This window comes from Camarhynchus parvulus, chromosome 4, assembly GCF_901933205.1.
Source record: "Camarhynchus parvulus chromosome 4, STF_HiC, whole genome shotgun sequence".
NCBI classification, from domain to species: Eukaryota; Metazoa; Chordata; class Aves; order Passeriformes; family Thraupidae; genus Camarhynchus; species Camarhynchus parvulus.
In genome coordinates this window covers 33,341,277-33,365,786 of record NC_044574.1, presented here as the reverse complement: position 1 = coordinate 33,365,786, position 24,510 = coordinate 33,341,277, and the positions used below count along the sequence as shown (strand labels likewise).

Below are 24,510 nucleotides of genomic sequence, written 5' to 3'. Positions count from 1 at the left end.
TGAATATTGTCCCAGGTTAAAATAGGACCTTGACTTCTACACTAACATACAGGAACTGCATATTAGAAGCAAATGGTTCAAATATGTAGAAGGTTTCATGTTTTTAATATGCATTGATACTTTTTCAGGGGAAAAAGATTTATACATTATTTGCTTATAAACAGATAAACATTGTATCTCCTGGTATTTTGAATATTTTTGTTAAATGCAATTCAAATAATTTTGAATTAGAAAATGTGCAAAATTGGATTAACTGCATATAGCTGTTAAAACTATTCTAGCTCACTGATATATTCAAAAATCTAAACAGACAGTAGATGTGGACTTTTTTCCCTCTCATAATGTTACCAATATATTTAGTTTAATTTCATATCCTACAAATCAAAAGTACCAGAGTTTCTAAAAGCTTGGTCTTAATATTTCTTCTTCCTGCTCTCCTGTGCCATTCACATAACTGCATCACTCAGCGCTGTTACATTCCTCCCTGATGGCTGAAAATGACTGTTAGATATCAATTTCAGCTTGCAGAAGATGGGTTATACCATTTTTGGGTGACAAGTGCAGGAGCTGCTTGTTCTTTCATCTCCTCTGTGGTGGTTCATAACTGTCTTAAAAAACAGTAAGGTGGTGGTTTGATTAACATTTGAAGCTTTTATAAGCTGTCAGTGCATCCTTTAGAAATAAAAAATTGCCATCTTGCATCCTGTCCTCTCTGTTGCCCTCTCCATTGTTGTAAACTCAGCTGTTTGCTTATCTGTATAGTGAATTCAGAGCAGCAGTATAGGTAAAAGCGATTTTGAATGCTTAATTGTCAATTTTTATAATTTTCATTTATTTTTTGCCAGGTTGGTAGTAGCACTGACTCAGTTCAACAGACAGCCACAGCATAGTGGTAGGTGTAGGGCTGGAATATAAGGCTAGGACTGCATTTTTAGTTTGTTTTTAAAAAGGGTGTAGCACACCACCTACATTTTCCTTACTTATTAAATTAGAAACACCTACAGGAGGAAAGTAGGTCCTAGAAATGAGCTTGCAACGTCTGTTTTTTACTCTCTGTTTCATGCTCAGCATCACAGCAGAAAACCTTGGGGACTAACCTAACCAAGAGAAACCATAAATAAAAGAGAGAAAATTGAAATACAAGACTGCCTTTTTTCTTCCCCCCTCCAATAACTGTATATGCATTTGTATAGTAGGACCACATGGTTACTTCATGGGGTTATTTTTTCCCAAATACACCATTTTATAAAAGGAGAAGCAATGATACTGAGAGTCCACAGAGGAGGGTCACCAAGATGATCAGAGAGATGGGCCACCTTTCCTATGAGGAAAGCTGAGAGAATTGGGATTGTTCAGCCAGGGAAGGAGAAGGCTTTGGGGTGACCTAAGTGTCACCTTCCAGTACCTGAAGGGATCTTGCAGGACAGTTGGAGAGGGACTTTTTACAAGAGCATGTAGTGATAGAACAAGGAGGAATGGCTTCAAACTGAAAGAGAGTAGGTTTAGACTGGATGATAGGAAGAAATTCTTTACTGTGGGAGTGGCAACACACCTGAACAGATTGCCCAGGGAAGTTGTGTATGCCCCATCCCTGGAAGTCTTTAGGGCCAGTCTGGATGATACAGCTCTGAACAACCAGGTATAGTGGAAGGTGTCCCTGTCAATCACAAGTGGGTTGGAACTGGAAGTCCTTTTACGTTTCCTTCCCACCCAAGCCATTCTGTGATAAGTGATTCTATGCTTTCCTTGCTCTGTATTCAAATTACATTAATTCTTCAGCAGCAGGAGGGATGTCACAGCAATCACTGCTTGTTTACACAGGATGTAACAGGACCAATTTCTTTGGCCTATGCACTTTAGTATTTGAGTTTTTTGAAATAGCAGACGTCATTAGTGTCAGTACTATCAATGCTTGTGGTGGTGGTTTGTGCTTTTAGAAGTTTTCAAGGAAAGACTAACCTGCAATTGATTACTTTGTCTGAGAAACAAACCTGAAAGAGAGGAGATGCAGCTATTTATATAGCTTTTGCCTCTACCCACCTATTTCTCTTTCCAGACATGGATATATAAAGGGGTCATAGGGGTTTTCACACTTTAACCCTTCCCTTTAGTACCAGCTGATGTGACAGCAGGTAATTCTGCATTCTGTGATGGACTTATGGTTATGCCTTGTGCAGCCTTGCTGTTTGGAGGTAGCACAATTCAGTTTCCTGGAGAAGGTCATCATCACTTAGCTATAGGTTCTGATGCTGATGCTTTTATTTTTCCTGTTGGGGCTGTTACCCATGAACAACAGATTCATTGGATCAAAAGAGGGCAAAGAAGGGGGGATGTGTCATTGCAGCCTGATGCTTAGGGCATGCATCTGAGAACAGGAAAACTTACAGCTTCTTTTAATCTTCCAGAAGTGTCCTTTTCCTTCATTCCTGGTGCTGACATGAGAGTTGGTATGCCTTTGGGCTGAGCCAGAATTTATCTGTCTTAAAGAGACACATAGATACATACATATATATATATATATACACAGAGATATATATATTTTTTTTTCCCCTGAAGTTAATTTTCCTTTTCCCTTTTTTGAGTTAGTCTTTGCTAGCTCCATTTATGAAGTGTCTCTTGCTGCCACAGTACAATTGCTAGAGCTGGCATGCAAGAGGAAGGAATTGGTAGCTGAAGCTGAAATTGCTAACAGGGCTGGAAATGTGCTTTTAAAAGGAATTATATGGTATTAAAACATGTACCTACAACATGAATGCTTAGATACTAAAAAACTAGGATGGAAAAGCATGACCACTTTCTGCTTATAAGGGTTATTACCACTTTCCTAGTCCAAATCTGAAGCCAAAGGTGTTTTTTGGATTAGACTTTTGTTTTTCTCTAGAGAAACAATTACCAGTTTGGCCTTTGGGTCAGATTGTGGTCCACATGGGGCTAGTTTTGCAAAGGGAAGAAATACAAAAGGAAAATCATGTGGCAAAGTAAATAATTCCAAAATTAAATATAATAGATTAAAAAATTATTTATTTCTCATGCTGTAAATGGCACAGTGTTTCTGATGTAATTCAGCAGATTATTCCTGGGTGCATGGGTACCTGATCCTGCCTTCTAATCACTTGCATGCTTGTCCCCTCAGTGGGAACAGAGCTGCCGTCAGTACAGCTTGAAACACAACTGATACTCCAAACCCTTTTCAGTTGTTCATGAATAGAAGTTATGAGTGGAGTTTATTACATGTCACAAACCTGTGGAGTTTACCCATTTTTTACAGACATGAGCACTGTGGCAATGAAAGACAATTTGCTTGTAGGACCACAAGAACTTAAGAGCAGGGCCCTCATATATCCTGACTCCTCCTTAGGTGGCATGGAGAATGGTTAATCTTCTTTATGGGCTTATTTTTGGCTTGACCTTAATTTTGACTTGCTGCATTAATTTGTTTTACAGTTTTTTGGAAGCCTATACTTCTGTGTCAAATGAAGTGTGTCAAGCTGTGGTTTTGAGCTGCCTGCCCTCAAATATGGCCATTTGAAAATCATCACCGCCATTGCTTCCTAGTTCCAGTGTGATTAAATTTCTTTGCAAAACTTTGCTGGGTATATACAAAGAAACAAGGTGCTGACTAACCATGTTTTTAATAATTTTAGGTGACAGGCACAGCAGCTCACACATTTTAGTACTATCAATTCCTTGCTGCTGCCATCAGTGAAAACAGTGGTTGTTCTAAAGTGTACATGGTAGCACAGGCATGGCCTTAAATTAAGTGGCCTCAAAAATATTCCCATGATGGTGTACAGTATGCCTTGTGAATGTAGATTCACTGCTTTTTTTTCTTAGCTGCACCTTACCCTGTAAAGCTATGAATCAAAGATGAAGAAGTCAATGAGGAGAAATGTTTTATATCTAGGCACTGATACTCATGTCCTTTAACTTGGGTAGTAGAAGTCTGTTGTTTTGGTGTTACAGAACTGTTATGAGGTAGTTGACTTCACAGATTTGTATAGATCACAGTTAAAATGAGTAGAAAATTATCTTATTCCATTTTCTCTAGAGTATATAAATACACATTAATAGCAATATGAACATATTTTACCAAATCCTATAGTCTGGTAAAGACCTTATATGATTTGGGTTACCTTTTTGGATCACAAGCTTACTTCTCTACTTAGGAGAATTTTGATGTTTTCTCAGAGATGAGGTAGTTATCAAGATAAAGAAGTATTTGAAAGATACTGACAGTATTTGGAGCTTGACCATGCTTCTCTAGAAGGGAGCATTAGAAGAAAAGATGGTGACATAGAATAGTGTGTTTTATCCATGAACCAGTCCTAATAACTTATTTAAAAGAAGACTAGACAATGATAATTCTGGCATTTTTCTGTTTCATCTTGTGAATCTGAGTGTTCCAGTCTATGTGTATATTGTTGAGACCTAATGTGTTTTTACCCTTACCAGTTTACACACTGGAGTAGTTTATGTTAACCTAGTTTCAAACAGTGTGAGCTGAGCTGTGCTGGGTTGAAAGAGACTGGGTGGAGGTGGCTGAGCTCCTGGCTGAACGGTCCTGGAGCAGGAGGAAGGAAGATGGGGTGCAGTCTTGGCTTCTTGAGGTCTGTACTCTGCATCTGTCGAAAAGTCATAGGATGGAGGATGCAGCTCACCAAACAGGATTATTATTCCAAAGGGGGAAAACATCTCTAGAGAATTCCCAATAAGGTGATGTTTTCATTGTATGTTTAGAAAGTGATCAGATGACAACTGAGATGAAAATGTCATACTCAAGTAGTGTGTAAAACATATGGACTCCAAAGTCTCTTGTGCTTTGTGAGATTAAAGACCATTTACTTGAATAGAGAATGTTTCATCCATCACCTTTCCTCTGATACAGTGTCCTTGGATCAACTTGGAAAAGTAAGGTTAGGGAAGTAAGATTTTTTAAGCTGTCTTTAGAAAGAGAATCATTTGCCCATAGTGAACTGTGAATCACGAACCCTGTCTTTGCCTGCGGCTTGGTCTGCGGGTCATTGTTAAGAAGGCCCTGGAATGAATGCATTGTCCTCCAGAAAAGAAAAGATTGAATTTTGGTTTTAAGATATGTCCTTTCTCTTTCTTTTGCTGTCAGCTCATCATTTACAATTTCTGGACTGAGATGGCTGGCTTTGATTTGTCCATAAGGATGGCTAGAATATTTTGTGGCTCTTTCAGTTTAACTTTTGTAGGCTACTCTGACTCAGTGCCAGCTGGATTTTAATCCTTACTACTTTCTCCACTTTTTAGTGCCATAGCAGCTTTCCAATTTCCATGTGCCTTTCTTATTTTGAAGTAGTGAACAAAACATCTGTCTGACTAGAGAGTTTTTTAGTGTTTAGCTTTACTGAAATATTTAATGTAATATTTTATTCCTTGAAAACACATGATACCTAGTGACCCTGTTTATCTGATGTCATTATTTATTGTTTTAGACTTTACCTAGAGGGGCTTTGTGCTCTGCACAATGAACTCCCAAGAGCTGGAGTTCCTTACTGCTGTTGCACAAGGAGTTTGTGTGTTCAGGACAGATTAAAGCTTGCTCAGTCGGTGTGGGGTTAACAAATGCAGTGGGCAGGAGAAGTCATACTGTTCTGGTACTGATGCCAAGCAATTATATTGGATGGCTTTACAGACTTACTTCACCAGATTTGAGGACCAGATAATTGAATCTGCTGACATCCATGTGAATTGTAATGGCGCAGCTCAGTCCCCATGATTTTAGTGAAACCAAAAGACTTCCTCCTGAGCTGAGGAATCGAGGTTTGGCTGGATGATCTGGTAAAGCAAAAGGCTGACTGTGAGACTCTATGCCTACTGAAATTAATATTCCACAGATATGTAGGTATTGGGGTGTCAGTGTAGGATGCTGTGACCTTCCTAAGCACTGCAGACATTTTAGTTGAGCTGTCTGGTGTGAAGGTAGGCTCGTGCCTGTGAGGTCTGTGTCACAGCAGCAAGCATGCTTGCAGTAATATGTCTTCAACAGCTGACCTAGTCTGAACAGTGACGGGAGAGTGACCTTGCAATTGTGCTTCTGCTCTAACTTTGATACAGGGGTCATGTTATGTGTTGTTTTCTTTGTAAATCAGGTTGCCTGTGCCTTCTGCAGAGTCTACATTTTTCTGTTTCACAATACTTTGTGCAAACATCATTTTTTACCTTAGATTACAGAAATACATGAGATACAGGGATATATTGGATTTGAAAAGAAACAAAGCTAGTCTTTGTAATTCATCAGCCTGTTCTTTTTAGAGTATTTTGTCACTAAAAAAATGTTTTACTTATTCATATAGCATGCATGTATGTAAACATTTACAAGAAAAATAATAATTTTACAGATACCTGTTCCACCATTTTGTTATTCTTTTTCTTCCTCCAAATTGTTACTGTACATTACAGTTCGGGTGTGATATGTCAGATGTGCAAAAACCCCTAAAATTTCAAGTAAGATGGGGGTTTTTTTTATCATACTGTATATAGCATTTTGCCACAGGACAACTTTCTCCCAATGGCAGGGCACTGAACAGCTTGCATCTGTGGGAAAGTGGTAGCAAAATTGATGGAACAGTCTGTTCCTGCCGATGTTCATTTCGATGCCCCAGAATACGGCTTTCAGCATCTCTGCTGCCAAAGCATACCCTAAATTGATGGGACAAAAGGAACAACCTGGATCTTCCATGTGTTAAAGTGAGGAAATGAAATCTTAAATCTCATTTAGGTTTGGAATTAGGTAGATTGGCAATGCCTGTGGAGTTCAAATGGGGAAAAAGAGGAGTCTCTTACTCCTCCCTATCATGCAGCTCTCTGAAAGGGGTTGGAAGTATTTAGTGGAAGGTAGAAGCAGACAAGCAGGAGAGCTTTTCTCGCAGTAGCCAAAACTGAGTTGAAAATGAAGGGAAAAAGGGAAGATGTGAAAGTCTAATGAAAAAACATGTTGAATTTAAAATGTACCTTAGGAAATATTTAAGAGAAAAAAATTCTGTGTCGTCTGCGGCAGGAAAATATCTGGTATTACTTCAAGCTCTCCATGTGATCTGCTGAAGTGCTGAACCCTCTGGGGCAGTCCTAATTTATCATCTCATTCTTTTGCAAGGGTTCACAAAATTTCCAATAAGGTGCCAGAAATCATGTTGCTTGTATGCAGCTTTTTCTTCTGCTTCCCATTTTTTCCCACAGCAGTGGCACCTACCTCTGCTTCCATTCAGGCTGGAGAGAAGCCTCCCATTGGTGTGGGCAATTTAGGATAGGACCTGGTACTTTTTATAAAAGAGGTTCTTTTAAACAAGTGTAGGCAAGGAAATTGCAACATTACTTACAAACATCCTCTCCTACTCACCTTAATGTGAAAATGCCATGAAATAGTAGGCTCAGGAATGTGTATAGAACAAGGCTTTGAGACTTTTATATGTGCTCAGTGAGGATAAATTTTGTGGAGTGTGTGTACTTTCCTTCCTGGCTTTATCACAATGCTTGGGGTTCTTCCTACTGGTCATAAGCTGTTGCTCTATTCTTCAGCCCTATAACAAGAAAACTCAAGTACACAGCTTTGCAGGTGATTGCTGGCCTTTGCCCTGTCTGACTTAGGTGAAGACATCAGCACAGTTTTGATTTCAGTCATGTACATGGGGCATGCAGTCACATCAAGGACCCTTCCCAAGGAAGATTGTTCACAAGTACACTTGGATTTACTAAGGTTATACATCGTTTGTATAAACTGCTCTTACATACATCTACACAAAACTGGAACACAAAGGTTTCTTTTATGTTTTCTGATTATAGAATCATATGACATTCTTTAAAATTAGTTCAAGAAATTGGTAAAAATCAAGCTATTTAAATGTATTTTTGTAGCTAGAAAGTAAGCTTCAATGTCCCACAAACCATTTGATATTTAAAAATACCAGTATATGTGAAATTCCAGCTTTCTCCCCAGCATTTCTCCAGAGAGAGACCAAATACATTATCTTTGACTTCTTTTGTTTATCAGCGAACTAATAAGACATTCCTATTGTAGCGCTGGTCTCGGATGTACCTTACGCTGTGCCTTGCTAATAGAGCAGGTTTGTTCCATCGGGGGTTAAGAATATTTAATCCTTTAACGCTGACATATACAACACGCAGCCGTGTCAGCTACAGCTGTTTCCAAACATCAGTAACAAAATTATAGATGGTTTTGAAGCTTCTGTGTTGGAAATGAATACATTTGAGGATTCAACTTGCTGACAGTGTTTATGTAATTTAATCTTGCCATCTGGAAGAAAGTAAACATTTTTTAGGAAATTGAAGTTAAGGTAGCAAGCCCCTTGTGGTTTCTGGCTGTTGCAAATAAGTTAAGTTGTACCAAGTTGATGAAAATCTTCAATAGGGAGGGGATCATGGTTATATTTTAAAGATTGTTGTGCAAGTGCATTGATGCATAAAATTGTTTCAGAATATCTGCATTATTAACTTCCCTGCTTATTCAATTGTTAGATGCCTTTCTTCTGCTCAGATAAAACCAGCATGTTTTTTCAGTGAAATGTGATAAAACATGAGAAGCATATGCATGCAGAATGAATAGGTGTAACTGAAGCACTTAGGTGATTGCTTTTCATCTCATATTTTTCTGTTTATTTCCTTATTCTTCCTTTTGTTTGGTTCTTTTTCATTCTGTATTACATTTTGCTTTTCAAAATCTACTCTTTTTTTTTTTTTTGTTTGCTTTTTATTTGCTTTTATTTATTTTAATATTTTTTCAAAGTTTTTGCTTAGTTTTCTAAAGAAACCTTTTACACAGTCATGCCATGTGTGTATCAGTCCCCCTGTGATAATTTTGAACCTGGTAGTCACTTTCAAATAAACAGAGAGCCAGAAGAAGATTCCAAAGGCGTTGGATTTGCATAGTGTGCAAGTCCAGGTGGCTTGGTGGAGAGGAGAAACAGTGCCCTGCAGAATGAGCTATGTGGAGAAAGAAGGAACGACTAGAGATATCTTTGCAAACCAGGGCTAATTACGTTGTTGAGGAAATTGCTTGAGTGCTAGCCCATTCCCTCCTGTTTTCTGTTGGAGCAGTCTGATGAGACCTTTTACATGATGGGGGGAAGTCAAGATGCTTTTATACTTGCTGTGGATGAGAACATTTATATAAATAAAATATATTTATGGTGGGAAGCTGATTTTAGATATGCATGATTTGAAGGGGTGGACAGTTTCAGTCATTTTACACGTGGAACACATGATAGTTTAATTTGTCTTTAGTTTTGTCTTAGCCTTTAAGATCATCTTTATCTTTTTGAAGGATATTTGCTGCTTTGTTATTATTATTTAATGAAATCTTTATGTTAAGATTCTGAATTATGCAACATTTGTTCAAAATTATAGGATTTTGTGAAAAGACCAACAAGCACCTGAGCCAATAGTATGGTGGTTGTGCCCTTGGCTCCTAAGGGGAGAAGGGCAGGAAAAAATTAGCAGAGGTATGGACTCAGCAGAAATAGCTTGGTAATAGTAACAAGAGAAAACAGTTTTCAGCATTCTGGAAAGGGTCACTAAAACCAGAAGAAAGGTATAGTCTGTTCCTGTTTAACTTTGGTGTCTGTGGTTTCAGCTGGTTCCTAAAACTCTGCTTTCTCTGCTCTTTGAGATTATATTCACCCTTCCTTCTTGATGTCTGCATCTTCTTGCTTTGCTCTGTTCTGCTAAAGCATTGATTATTTACTTAGGCTTGTGCAAGCATGCTAATGTTCTGCTAAAGTTAAAAATACTGTTGCCATATAGTAGCTAGTCAAATAATGGGATTTTAAACTGAAATATCTAACTTCATATTCAGTGGAAGCTGCCTGTCAGCATTTTTATAGGTCTGAATAGGCTTTTTAAAAGGATCTAGCTCTAAGCCTTGATAATTGAACTTAAGCTCGTAAGTTACTTATCTACTCCTGAAATTTAAACCTGATCCATGTTGTAAAACTGCAATGAAGAACTACATGAAAATGAAATAGTATGTTAATGGAGAATTTCTCATTTGGAATTGCTTTTTAGCAATATAAGCAACAATTTTAGGAATGTTGATCTGATTTTTATTGTCTTGTATATGAATTACTTTATTAAGCGAGCTATTTGGTGTCCAAATCATGGCACATTCCAACTTTGGCAGTGTGATCTAGGCATTGTACTGGAAATAAATACACAGACTGGTGACTTTGTAAACATTTATGGCTGTGCCCTGTGTTAAATAAGGACTATGCTTTATTTTCATGCAATAAAATTTAATTAGTTGTAAGTCAGGTTTTGCTTTAGTTGTAATTAGTTTAGCATATAATTATTCTGTCTAATAGCAATCTGAAATCTGCAAGCATTTTGATCTTATTCCAAGTTAAAAAAAAGAAACCCTCTTAGAAGTATTCAATCAGTAGCTATAATAGAATCTTATTAGTCAACCATATTATAGACTGTGTAAATCTTTAAGTGAGTGAAGCAGTGTTTTCACTGGTGCTTGTTATGTATGGCATTAAGAAGATTTATAAAAATGCTTTATATTGGACTTGCAACTTCTATATCATTTGGTAAAAATCAGTGATCTGTTTTTTGGTGAGCTTAGTATTTACTGGTTTGACTTTTAGCTCTTTTTAATTTTTATTTTAAAATTAATTTTAAAGGTCTAGCTTTTGTAAGATATAACTGGGAACTGTTTGTGTGAAAATAGTAATACTTCAGTTTTAATAAACATACATATGTTAAATCTCATAATTTACACACGAATATTACTACCTATTAAAGAGTATTGTAATGATTAATGAGTACTTTTTGAACAATATCTTGTATCTTCTACCTTTTGGATGTGGCTGGTTGCCATTCCCAACAAAGTTGCCCTGCCAAGGAATCTTCCGACAGCTCTTCCTATGGATTTCCTTACGGGAACAGCATTAAAGCAAGAGATAAATGCAGAGTCTGGCATGTTATAAGCTGCAGTGGAGTGATGGGGAGCAGAGCTTCTGTTCTCACTTCCACCCTAACCAGCTTATTTTTTGCTAGCAGTAGTTTACAATCTTGCTTGCTAGTAATGTTGTTCTAAATTAAATTTCACCTGTATTATTAATTTTAAGGTTCTTATATGTTTCCTCCATAAAAGGGCTCTCTCTGAGCTGCTCATCATTTCATCAGCCTATAGGTCAGGAAATTATGTCTAATCAGAGCATAGGGATTGGCACTTTTTAAGGAATTGAACAGTCAACAGCCTTTTACTTGATGATATTTGTCTTTTTGAAACTCTGTGGTCTGATTAGGAGGAATAAATGACTTCACAACTAGAAGAGAGATACTCAAACATTTACATTTAAAAAGGAATATGTACTTTAGCTTGAGAAGAAATTGCCTCATCTTTAAGGAATAGGATTTTCAGTTACTTCTCTGCTTTTCCAATTACCTACCCTATAAAACTCAAAAAAGTAGATATTTCTGTTAACTCATATGATATGCCTGCTAACTTTAACTTGTCACTTTCCCTTCTAGGGTTTCTATTTTGCAACAATGATTAGGGTACAGTTCTTAATTCTGTTTCAGATTTTGTTTTTTTTTTTCCCAGAGCAATCATACTGAAATGATCTCGCATATTTTAGAAGTATCTTTTAAGAACAAGTATGTGTTTGTTTAGTATTATTACATGCATAATTGTGTGTGTATAAATGCTTATGTATGCAGGTATCATGTAATTATAGAACTCAATACTGTGTGTATAAGTGTGAATACGTGCATAATGCAGAATTAAAAGCTTGAAACAGAACACAGTTGTGTAGCATCTTGAAATTGTTTTATTTGCATGTGCCAACTTCTTAAATAGCATTATACTGGGGCCTCAGTGAAAGGCTGTTGTAAGCTCTAATAACAATAAGTTAATCTCTAGGCGAACAGTATGGAAAATACAACTTTTCTTGGTGGTTTGCCTTTTTTGGTTTTTTTTTCCTTCCCAAATGAAGCTAGTCTAAAAATATTTGAATTATCAAAACAAAAGGGAAAAATAATTTTCCTGGTAATAAAGTGGTATATATGTATTTATTTTTTGTTTCCAGTCTACTTTAAACCTTGTTTTAAAACAGCACTCTTTAGGCATCAATGGGTTGAAGTTCATTTGCAACCCAAATGTAATAATAAAACCAAGTCAAATATATTCCCATTATCACTCAAGATGCTGTAGTTAGAAGATGGATATAGAAATGGTACAAAATATCCAGCTGCTCTACATCAAAAACTAGTCCAAGTGCAAATAAATACTTGGAAATGTTTTGTCTTTAAATTGAAAAGAGTCCTGAAATAAAAAGTGATTCAATTCAATGTGACAAATGAAGTATGAATTCCATTTTGCAGTAAGTAATAGGTAGGGTTTTATTTTTGTTCCTTTAACTATGTTTCACCCAGACATATGAATATTGTATTTAGTACTAAATGGTTTCAGAAGATGAAAGTTACCAATTGTTGGAGCCTGTCCTCATTTTCTAGGCTGCAGCCACTGAACTGACAAGGAAAGCAGGGATGTGAAAATCTAGAATAATAGAAAGCATTCACATCTCATGAAGCTGAATTTCAGCTGGGTGCCTTAAATAAGAAAAGGTCAAATATGAGGGGAAGTATCTCTTCTCCAACTCAGAGACAGTCTCAGAGGGTCTTCCAGCCAGTTAGGGCACTCACTTTTAGGTTTTTATTCACTGCAAATACACATACACTCCACAAAAAACCAAAACAAGCAAGAAAACAAAACAAAAAAAACCCTACAGAAAAACCCCAACAACAAAAAACCCCACCAACTCTACCACCTCTACTTTAGACTCAGTATGATCCTTATATTTTATGTAGTTTAAGTATCCTGTACGGAAAAGAAAGTATTAAATATCTACCTCAAAGAATCAGAAAATACCTGCCTTTGCTTTCATTTGTGTTGGGGTAGCTGTGAGCAGCACCATGGGAAATAAAATGACTGTTTGGCTGGGTGTAGTAGAGATCAAGAGCAAAGTAATGGGGAAAATCCTTAATTTTTTAACAGGTTTTCTAGAGCAAAGATCTGGTGATTTTATTTCCTCTTGTCCTATCCTTTGAGGATCCTGGCCTGCTGTGTAGTTAATTATTGAGCAAGATTATCAGGTTGATTTATATGGGATCCCTGTTGGAGAAGTGTCACCAAATTTGCTACTTGGTGACTTGTTTAGGTGTATGTGTTGGGTTTGGGACATTACTTGTATTTTTTTTCTTCCTTTCAGTGCCTAATAAGTTGGAAAATGTTTCAAGGTCTGTTAAAACTTGCATGAGATTAAGAGATTATAGGAATATGAGTCCTCTAAACTTAACATAGTAGAAGAGTAGGTGACCTTCTGGAGAGCAATGGCCAAGAAAGCCAGAGAAGCAGGTTAAGTACCTCGCTAGAGGAGGGTGGAATGGGCGCCAGGTGGCAGCCTTTTCCCATAGCTGGCTAGGAACTGATGGATGGCAGTGCACCAGATCCTTCTGATAGGCTTCCAAAAGCTTCCTTTTATTGCTCTCCTCACAGTAGCTTCTCACTTATCCTTTCTTTGCTTTTGGAGTTGTTGGCTTTGGGTCAGCAGTTTGGGAGGCAGCAGATGCTGTGGTGGATGTGGAGCTGCCAGGGTGGTGCATGGCTTGTTGGTCATCAGCTGACAGGGACGGCCGCTGGCACTTCCCCAGAGCTGCCAGGGGGCAGAGCCAGGCAGGCAAGCATTGTCTGCATCACATGGAGAATGTGTAGGGAAGGAAGTGAGAGGATAGCAGCAAAAGGAAAGAGAGAAAGGAGGAATCAGGATTTTATCAAAAAGGGGTAAGTAACTGAAAATCAGTTCTGTGGAAGTAACATGGAGAAATATATAGATAAGCATGCGATATAATAAATTTGAGGCAAAGAAAATCATGTAAAGAAGAAAAGGCAATTGTTCTGTCTGCTCCTATTTACTTGTGTTCCAGGAAAAGCACTTAAAAAACATTACAAAGAAAGCAAATAGTCAAAAAGAGAAGAAAGAATAAGATTGAACTGATTTTCTCTTGAATTTTTTTATGGGCAGTTTCTGGAGAACCTACTTCAAGCTGTAGTGTGGGAAGAGAGAAGAGACAGTTGAATGAAACAGAGTATTGGATAGCTGATTATATTGATGTTTTTTCATTTGCCCAGCCTAGCTTAAACCCCTGGTTGTTCATGATTATAGAGCAGTAGCTTTTCCATCTGATAGCCAAGTTTGTGCTCTTCAGATTTGCATCTTCCCAGTTTGAATGGCACAGTGGCTTTTGACACTTTTCCAGAGAGACTGTAAACATTGAAGCTGCCAAGGCAAAATGCATTCTGAATCTATAGTTAAAAACATCATGTTTCCAGCTAGTGCCTCTTGCTGAATCCCGAAGCATGTAATATGAATTGCTTTGGAAAGCATTTTGTATCCTTAAGATAGAAAAGCATATTTCAGCATCTGATAACTATAAAGAAACTTCCAAGGCTGCTGATCCAGATGCTTTAAAATAGGCTTGAATTTAGTTAAATTTTATTTCAGGCTGCTTTTACTGACCTTCGCTCCCCTTTTCCCCTTGCATATTCCCTTGGTGGTCTTTCAAAAGCCAGGTGTCTGGGGTTGTCTCCAGCCTACTCTGAAAACACCCCAGGCCTTGGATTAATACGAGGGCTGCCTTTTATTTAAGTCCATCCATTTACATAAGGCCTGCTCAGTCAAACCCACTTGCAATGTACAGCCAAGTTGAACCGAGACCTCAGCAGGTGACTAGTGCATGGTCCTGGATTTTACTGAATTTAACTTAGTGTTGCACCTTCTTGCAATGAAAACTGAGGAATATTGCAGAGGGGGTTTGGATTTCTGATTCACAGAGGGATGTTGGAGAAATCTTTGATCTTTGTGTGAAAGAAATAAAGAAAGAATAGTATTTGTAAAAATGTGTTCCTGCTTAACGGGTGTGACTACAGATCTAATATCAGGATGAAACTTTCATTGTGTATACATGGCATCACAATACATTGTTAAAATTAAAAATACTTCTTCAGCATATAGATCAGACTTACCTGGACTGCATCAATGTAATTCTGTTATACCAGCTTTTCACTCTGAAAGCATTGCTACTAAATGAAAATACTTTGGGTCTCATTTTCTATATGTAGTTCAGAACTACTGTTGACAAAATCTAAAGAAAATTTATTATCTTTTTCAGGAATATCAATCTATAGTTTTACAACAGCATTATTTTTCCAATATTGTTTTCTGCTACCTTTTGGTTTTTTGCACAGAAACACATAATTTGAGTGCTCTGAACAATTTGACTCCAGAATTTAGATGTGTGATATTCTTGGTACTTACACAATATATCACTGCTTGATTCCCCGATGAGCAAATAGTTGTTCCCTCTACTTTATGTAAATAATTCACATCTTTATGTATTTATTTAGACTGGAACAGTGTATTAATAATCTCTTGATACAAGATTATTCTTGGTCTTAGTATACCATGCTATTGTGTATAGTCCTCCAGTGACTTAAAAAATTATAGTGATTACTTTTATTATCATTTCTAGATTTTCCTGTTGATAGAGGTTATTTGACTTGCAGTTTTTCATTTTATAGATATTTCAGTCACATACATGAAAATCACAATTTTCTGTTGCTGTCTTTTGACCCTGAGTTATTTTTTCATTTTGTCATTTACAGGGTTTTTCGGTGAAATTCAGAAACATTTGCTATGTTTTCTTTAGAATTCCAAGATTTTGTTTGTGCCTAGCACATATGAATTAAGCAGAGACTCATTAGTAGTGCCTTAAGAACACTCTATTTGTTCTACAGATTTTTCATCTACATTTTATTGTAAAATCTGAATTACATAAACAGTGGAGTTATACTGAAAGTTTTCAAAAAGAAGGGAGCATATAAATTATTGGATTTAACAGCTAATCAGGTTTAATATGGGGAAGATAATTGCATGAAATTGGGGATAGATTGAGTCTTGTTTCTCTCTTACAGTAAATGGCTAGGCTAAGAAGAAAAAACTTAAAATCTCAAGATAAATTATGAAAAGACACGAATGTTTCTAAATCCAGATATGTGAGGGTTGTAAATACTAAAAGTGATATTTAAAAGGTTGCGTAATAGTGACAAGGAAATAACAAAAATAAAAATAACTTGTGGATTGGAATAAAAATTCAGTGTATATTGTGAAATAGAAATATTTATTAGGGGAATTGTTATGACAGGACATCATGCTGCTCACTGATTTATGGTTCAGCATGGTGTAGAGTGGAAAGCATAGATGATATTGGAGTCCTTGATGGTATTCTGTAGATTTGGGGTTTTTTCTTGTTTAACCACACCAAAGATATCTCAAAATCTTATCTCAAAGGTAAATACTAAAGAAATCTCGATGCTCTTTGCTAGATTTTCAAATTACTGAAAGAGAAGGCCCTTCAGGAAGGAGCTACCTCCTCTCTCAAATGTTCTGTCAATACCAAAAAATGTCTGAGTGACAAAATAAACATCTTAGTATTTTCATTATAATTAGCAAGCAAGGAGCAAGAAGTGATCTTTTTAAGATCAAGAGTTGGCTTAATCATGTAGGTCAAGATTTGATGGTGATGCACCTCTCGTGTCCAAGGCAGGAGGGATGCTTTGCCTTTCAAAGCAGACCACTTGGCCCACAGTTCAGTGCTGGTTGTTTTGGTTGTCAGGAGCCTGGTGCGTCCAAATAATTCCCCTTTGCCAGTGGCTTCTGAAAAGAGTTGTCTAGAGCTATTGGCATGGACTGCGGTGGAAGTTTTCCAGTGCATGATGGTGATGGCTTTCCACCAGCTTTGGCCAGCATCATCAGCACAAATGGTCTGTGAAGTTTCCCATTACCTTCTGTAAAATGCTGAGGCCCTATTTCCCTGCCACCTGCCAATCACAATGTCACCATCTGTCATGAGAATTAGGTATGACCTGCAGTGTTTTATACAATCCGGTGGCACTTTACTCTTCCTGTTGTTTCTGCTACTCTTTCCTTCCCTGAATAGGCTGGTTGAAGCTTATCTGATGCATCTTGGTTTGCAAACCTTCTCTGAAAAAACCCCAGTTACAAGTAGCTGATAGTGTGTTAGCAGAAGGTGGGTATTGAGAACACGGTCAGTGCCATTTCAGAAAACTTAGAGAATAACTGACCCCAAACAAAAAAAAGGGGAGTTGTTTTAATACACTTGGAAATTTAGTTGTGCAACCATATTTTGCAGCTGCTGAAACACATCACAGTCCTGGTTTCAAAATGAGCTTTAAAGAGATGTGCTTTTTCATTGTATTTCACTAATGGATATTGTAGTTAAAAGTAAAAATTTCTGAGTTCAATTAGGTGAATATAACTGCTATAGAGTTTTCAAGGAAAGGTTGAACTTGTGAAGATTAGCCTGAGGGAAAGAACTTGGACAAAAGTTTGGTCATTTAAAATGTATTGATCAGAGAGAAAATGATAAACCATTTTGACTAAAGGTGAAATGAAAGGAAATGCTAATAATAAATGGATCATTGTTATTTGAAGAGAAGGGGAGGCTTTTGTCACTCATCTGGCACAGATGAGTAACAAAAACATTTCATGAAGTGGAGAAGTCTTCAGTCAGAACCTTAAGAGAAGGACTCTTGTGACTCAAAAAATAAATGTGTTTGACCAAGTATTTTGTGATTTGAGTTTAGCTGAAAGAATCACATCTAACAGAAATCAGTCCTTCCCTCTAAATATTTGGGATTTGACAGAGGTATCTTAAAGCTCAGAAACGAATTTCTTTTATTTATTATTGCTTGATTATCTGGCATGTAAAGTTTAAGAGATTATGTTTTTTTTGTTGTTGTTGTTTTTATAAGTAATGCAATAGAAATAATAAGGGAAAGGGCTATTAACGTATTCTATGTTCTGGGTTTTTTTTTGTTCTGTGTGTGGTGTTTTTCAGGGTTTGGTTTTTTTTGTTGTTTGTTTCTTCTTTGTTTCTTGTTTTCTTTAACATGTTAGCACTAATATTGGGAATCATGAAACAGTTTTAAGTGTGAGTACTGTAAAGCAGGATCCTCAATTTAACCACTTGAAAGGCCATATATGCATTGTTAGCAGGAAGCTTATACATAGAACTGACAACAGCCAGGTAGGACTGCAGTACAAAAATGATCTATTTCAAAGGGCTGAAATGTGCACAAATGAAGTGTACAACTTTAAACACTTTAAGTGGTTGTGTTTCAATCTGTAAAACCAATTTTGTTTCCAAAGTATGAATTCTTGATAAAAGGTAGGCTTTTGTGATTTATTGGATTTAAATTAGTAACATTCAAAATGTTATGCATTTACTTCTTATCTGTCAAAAAAAATTGTCTTCAAATAAAATTTATTGTAGCATGTTGTGGTTTTGGTGATATAAAAATTGCTTAGCAGACTGTGTAATAATATTTAATTCTTCCTTTGTGCTGCACAAAACTCAGTAATTACAAGAAGGGTTTTTTAATATGTATTAATAAGGCATGAAAACTTCCTACCCCCACCCTTTTTTAAAAAATCTTTGAGTCATCCTGTCAGTTTTGACATTTTCTTAAGCCTGCTTATGAAGGAGATTTTTGTTGTGTTTTGAGTAAGACAGGAAGGTCCTAGGGATACTTAGGAACTGAAAAAGTGCCAGTCTGTATCAAGAGCAGACTCAACAATGTGGAAGAAAAATGAGTTTATATTATCCTGAGAATAAGTATTTTGAGATTAAGAAAATGTATGGAACTTCCTAATAGAGAAATCCTAGAAGAAGCCAAGCTCAGGAAGGTTGGGTTGTTACTGTTTTTCTTGGCTGGTGTTGACAATGTGTATCAAGTACCTAGGGATGGGTGAAGCTGAAAGTCATGGCTCTCAAGTAGAAACTTGAGGTCAGTCTGATTTTTGAAGGATGAAATATAAGAAATGTATATTTCAATGTCAGCCTCACACATTCTGTCTTGAAAAAAAATCATCACACTGACAATAGACAGCATATTTTAAATATCAATGAAACGGTGATATAGTATTGCAAGAGAGTGGAAAACTGCCTTCAAGATGTAGAGTTTTAAAATTCAAAACTGGGTAGCTACATTAAGTGATCTTTTGAAACAATTGAGTTCTTTTCTGTGTCTTGTTTTTCATGGGCTAAGTTTATGGGTAATACTGATCTCACATTAAAAACTGAATCTAATGGATGACTCACATAGCAAAAAATGGCTGGATTTTTCTCTCTGCGGCACAAGTCTGGGTTTTATTTTACTTTAAGGTAAAATATTTTTTCAGCTGTAGTGAAAGTACGTGTTGGATATCATGTACTATCAACCCCTTACAGTTGAAAAGATTTGAACAGCTAGTAGGAGGAAAGTACTTGATGTCCCCTGTTTGAGCCTTTGGTCCTTTAGAATCACGGCCATGCATGACAAGAGAGCTCAGCTATTAAACAAGGTCTGTGCAGGAGCAGGTGGAAGGACACAAGAAGTGACCAGAAAACGTATCAAGTGGGTGAAAAAATGTGCAGTCGTTGGTTTGGATAGAGGGTGTTGAGTGATGTGGGCATAGTGCTTAGCTTCACCTTTTTACTGTTTACCTTCACTAGGCAAGATTTTTTAAGAGCTTTTTGAAGAGACTAAAATTCTTTGTGACAGGTTGTTTAGTGGCCGGATGTGTTGCTTGGTTTTTATTTATTTTTTAGGGGGACTGTGCGTGAAATAGTTTCTATGTGTGCCGGTATATTTTTCTGGGTGTCAAAGAGATGCCTTTATTATTTTCCTTCACACTTGTTTTAGAACAAAGTGACTTATTTTTATTATCTGTAGAGTTCCTAACTTTATACAAATGATACCATTATTCATAATATTTTTATGCTATAAAAAACCCCTCTTATACCATCTCATGATTTTCTGTCAATGGTTAATTTTGGTGTATTTAGCACTGCTGTACATTAAGACATTTCTTCTCTGTTTTCTATATGCAGAATTTCACAATGCTAATAATCACATGTGGTTATAGGTAACTAAGGCAGGTTTGCATTTTAGACTGTGGAATATTTGGCTATAAGAGCTTTTTATCCGTTTCCAGTTCTTAAACACTTCTGTTCACTACTCTTTCTAGTTTAGTTTTTGTTCTTATTGTAAAGCTGTGTATCTGAATTGATTAACATCTGAACGGCGCTTTTGTACCAAAGATTAGCCAGTTGTGTGGAATAAAGCAGACTGCTGTGTGCACTTTTTTTTTGTTATCCTTTATGCTTTCTGTAAAAACCTACTTTCATTTCTTTCATGAAAATGAATACTAAAAGGTTTAAAAATGAAATCAAAGGGCATGCCACAATAATTTGTTTAATTCAGTGACATTGTTTAAATGGTTACTTGAGCCAAGTAGTTGCTCGAGCCACACAGTACGTTCATATTAATGTATGTGTGTATGTCTATATTCATATATGCATGTGGTCATTTTCAGCTGTTAATTGAAGGTAATAAGGTTTAAATTGACTGTATGGCAGAATAAGCAGCACAGCCCACAAGCACTTGAGTTTTTGACCAGAAAGTGTTTTCCATCCTTGCAGTGATCCCCTGTAGAGGCCGTATCATAGATCTGACCAAGGCTACTGAGTCATGCACATGGCTCTGACTTTCTGATCATAAGGTCAGAGTTTGAGTGAAGTCACAGATAACACAAATACTTTCATTTTTACTGAGACAACAAAGACCTCTTAGCCGTTGCTGTGTAGTTAATGTTTTCTGAGTGCTCTCCCAAAGACAAAGCACTTCTTGGTTCCAAATCCATTATTGCTCTTCCCCATGGTCTGACAGCTCTGTGCCCTTCAAAAGGAAGAGAGCAGTGAAATACATTGCATGCTGTAAGTGTCCAGTTGTCTTCGCTGACCAAGTGAAAAAATGATGATGTGGAAGATCTTAAAGCAAAATCCTTCCCTTTCAGAAAATTTCCTGCTTCCATTTACTGAATTGATCTGTGAGTGAAACACTTGCTGTGTGTACAATTTATGGTGCAAGATCAAATTGTCCAGAAGAAAATACTATTTGCCTATGGCAAATGCACAAAAATATTCTGGATGGCTTATCCTTTAAAAACAATGTTTTCAGTATGTACTGCTACAAGAAAACAGAAGATTTCATTAGGAGTTAAGAATCTGTCTGAGCTGTGAACCCTAAGATAATTAGAATAATTGGTCTCTAGCCTAACATGTTGCTACTACGTAGCTACTTAATGTGAGGTAGTCATGTTTCTTTGGTAAGTGGGTGACTTAGAAATAAAATGTGTCAATTAAATTCAGATACTCTAGAAAAACTCTGCGAATATGAAATTCCAAATATATAGATATCAAAGAGAATGAACCAGCTGTTCAAAAACTTTCTAAGATGCTTTAAAAGAAACAATTGCAAATAAGAAAAAATCAATAATAGAATATTGATTATGTAAATAAACATTATTTCCAATTTTAGATTGTTTTCATCATGATAAAAAACATACCCCAAGATGTACTGGGCAGCTTCTTTTTTCAGTACTTTCATTGAACTAGTAACAGATGTTAGGCCTTTCAGGTAGAGATGGCTGATGTTAGATTTATATAAAACAAATTCTATTTAAGTCTTCCATATTTTGAAAAGCAGATTACACAATTTCAAGATATTGTATTTCTCACATCTAGCACATTCTTGGTTTCGAGGTGCATAGAAAGGAATGTTAAATATCAGCTTGTTCAGTGTTTAGTAGTTAATTGGGCAAAGCATGTTTTAAGCATGTTTGGGTAAAGCAAGTATTTAAGCATGTTTTACCTGAAATCTTTATTAATATTAAAAATCAAACAATTAATTAGCATTTAAAGATATTACATTTTTCTCTTCAAAATACAGTAAAAGTATTGTAATTAAGGATTTTGATTCTTTTCATGCCTGCTGCTGAGTTTATGAAAATAATCTTTCACCCTGGTTTTTCCATTTATGAAAAAGGAATGGTCCCAGTCCTAGTCAAGTGCTCTGATGCTTGTGGAAAATAAATCTGCTCTGTGTGTATGTTCAGTGTTATCTCTATGATGTCGAGAATTCCTTCAGGAGAATTTATTTGCAATGACAATTTTTTTAAAATTTTGGTTACATGCTCTTTATTTTGCTCATTTGAAAACAAATTTAAGGCTAAAATGGAGCTCATGTCTACATAATATCTGATCAGCAGAATGCCCTCTGCTGAATAATACCGTGATGTATATAGCATAATTCCATAAATTGAATAGGAATTAGTTGTTTGCTAATTAGTTGCTTTGAATGTAGTTCATGTAGCTTTATATTTAACACCTCAGTCCTTGCAATCAGAAATTTGTCTTTCATTTACTTCTTATTGATGCTTTATTTTCGTAAGTGGAAATACAAATAACTTTTGTGTTTGATCACAGTCAGTATTAACCTTCTAAAACAACACAGTAAGCTTAAACCAACTTCCATTAAGTATGTGTGTGTTAGATTACTTTTAGATTTCTACTTTTCAATGCGTTGTGAGAACAGGTACATTGGGGGAAAAGAAATATTCACTGACATGCCCCAGAGATGAAAAACAGACATTTTTAGGAAAAATTAAATTATGAATTACAAATAATAGTGTAAGAGATTAAAAGGTGTTGATATGGGGTGGAAAAAATATAGCCATGCTTAAACAATTATTTTTATTGGTAAAGGGAAAAACAAACCGAAAAAATCCCGCACCTACCTCTTCCCCCAACGAAAAGCCCAGCAAAAACCAAAACACCCAAGCAAAAAAAACCCAAAAACCCAAACCCCAAGCTTCACATGCTTTCACATGGCCTCCCAGCAATCAGTTACTGAAAACATAGATCAGGAGAACTAAGAAATATCCTTGTTTCTGTTGCTTAGCTGGAACATAGAGTAACTGGTATCCAAGTTGAGGAGTGGGTTTTGGAATTCCTAGGTAGAAAAATCTAGTAGTTGATATCACAGTAATTGGTTTGGGCTATTGCTCTTGTATACATTGAGTCTTTAAGCTGTATAAAGCTGTGTGATAAGGAACTGTAGCGCTGAGCTGGAGATGTGAGTAGATCAGCTACGTGGTTTTATCTTTCTGGCAGTAAATTATACAGTAGGACAAATAGATAAGACCCAAGGTTTGGGTGTTTTCTGGTGGAGGAAAAATAAACAGTGATAAGTTGCAAATCAGAAAATATGATAACCACTAAAGAAAGTAATTTTCAGGCTCCTGACAGAACTACTTTATCTGAAGGGTTCTTGGGGTATGAAGATCACTCTGGGTTGCAAGCAAATGTTTTTGGTCATTAAGTAACTGTCTTTAGATTTTGGAAAACAGTGAAATAAGGACAGTCTTTTTGACTCCTTAAAATGCTGATAAAGCTGTAAAATGGGAACAGAAATGGGAAAAGTTAATATCTTTGTTAGCTAAAATGTTTTATAATATAATTGAATTTTTGCTAAATGTCCTAGCATGTTGTATTTTGTATTAAGAGCTGAAATTGATTCCTTAGGACAGCTACCACCATAGGGTCTCTTGGGTGGTTTAACTAAATAGTTAGGAGAAAAATAATTAAAGAAAATCTGACATTTGTATATGTGGTTTCTACAGCACAGAAACTACCTGAACATTCTAAGATTACTTTTTTCCCTGCAAGTTTGTTTAATTTACTTCCTTCTTTTTAATATACATAATTGACAAAAATAGAACATGCCATTTGGGTCAAGAAAATGCTCTAAAATTTTAGTTAGGCCTTTATGAAATATGGAACTTATATAAATGATGTCAATTCAGATGAGGATTGCACTAGTTAATGCTAAGTGGGCTGCATGTATTTAACAAAGAGAATAATTAGTTAATGCATCATTAGCAAAAAAAAAAATTTTTTTCATCCTTCATAACTGAGTGTGCATAAACAAGCCATGTTTGTTGTTCTGGACTGTAGGTTTGCCTTTTCAGTCTTGCTAAGTTACAAATGCTATTGATGATCTGTACCAGTTCAATGGATGTATGACAAATGACTTGGGCACCAGCATTAAGAAATCTCTCAAATGGGCTAAACTATATTAATGTCTTAACAGCATTTTGTTCTTATGGATTTTTGTGCACAAAGTATCCCACACTGGTACTTGCAGCAAGTGTTTAATCTAAAGCAGTGTCAGGTGTGCTTCTGAAGGGGTTTGCAGCTCAGTGTGCCCTACTACTTGTCTATCCAAACAGCATAAACATGGAAAAATCAACTGCAAGCACAGAATGGGAGAAAGTAATGTCTTACCTGCTGTGATGCTCATGAATCAAGAGATAGTTTATGTTAATGATTCCTGTGCTGGAGATGAGTATAGTTAGCTTAGACTTTTGTTTTGAAAGGTTGCTGGAATAGAAGTTGCTGGAATACTGAGTTGTTTCCGTCTTCATGAACAGATGTGGACTGACAGGTTTAATTTTGTGGAAAGAAAAATTTGTCATGTTAGTGCTAAATTTAAGGTATTGTCTC

At 36.3% G+C, this 24,510-nt stretch overlaps 1 protein-coding gene across 29 annotated transcripts in view; it reads left to right on the top strand.

Moving 5' to 3' along the window:
* TENM3 (teneurin transmembrane protein 3) overlaps positions 1 to 24,510 on the top strand; it is a 1,284,378-nt gene that overhangs the window by 889,723 nt on the left and 370,145 nt on the right. The window contains exon 1 of one of the 29 annotated variants that reach the window (XM_030947669.1): positions 1,497 to 24,500. The exons of 27 other annotated variants lie outside the window; for them this stretch is intronic. The gene's annotated coding sequence lies outside the window, so the exon portion shown is untranslated. Of the gene's footprint in view, positions 1 to 1,496; positions 24,501 to 24,510 lie in introns of those variants that run through there. One more of the 29 variants, XM_030947688.1, reaches the window with a different exon arrangement.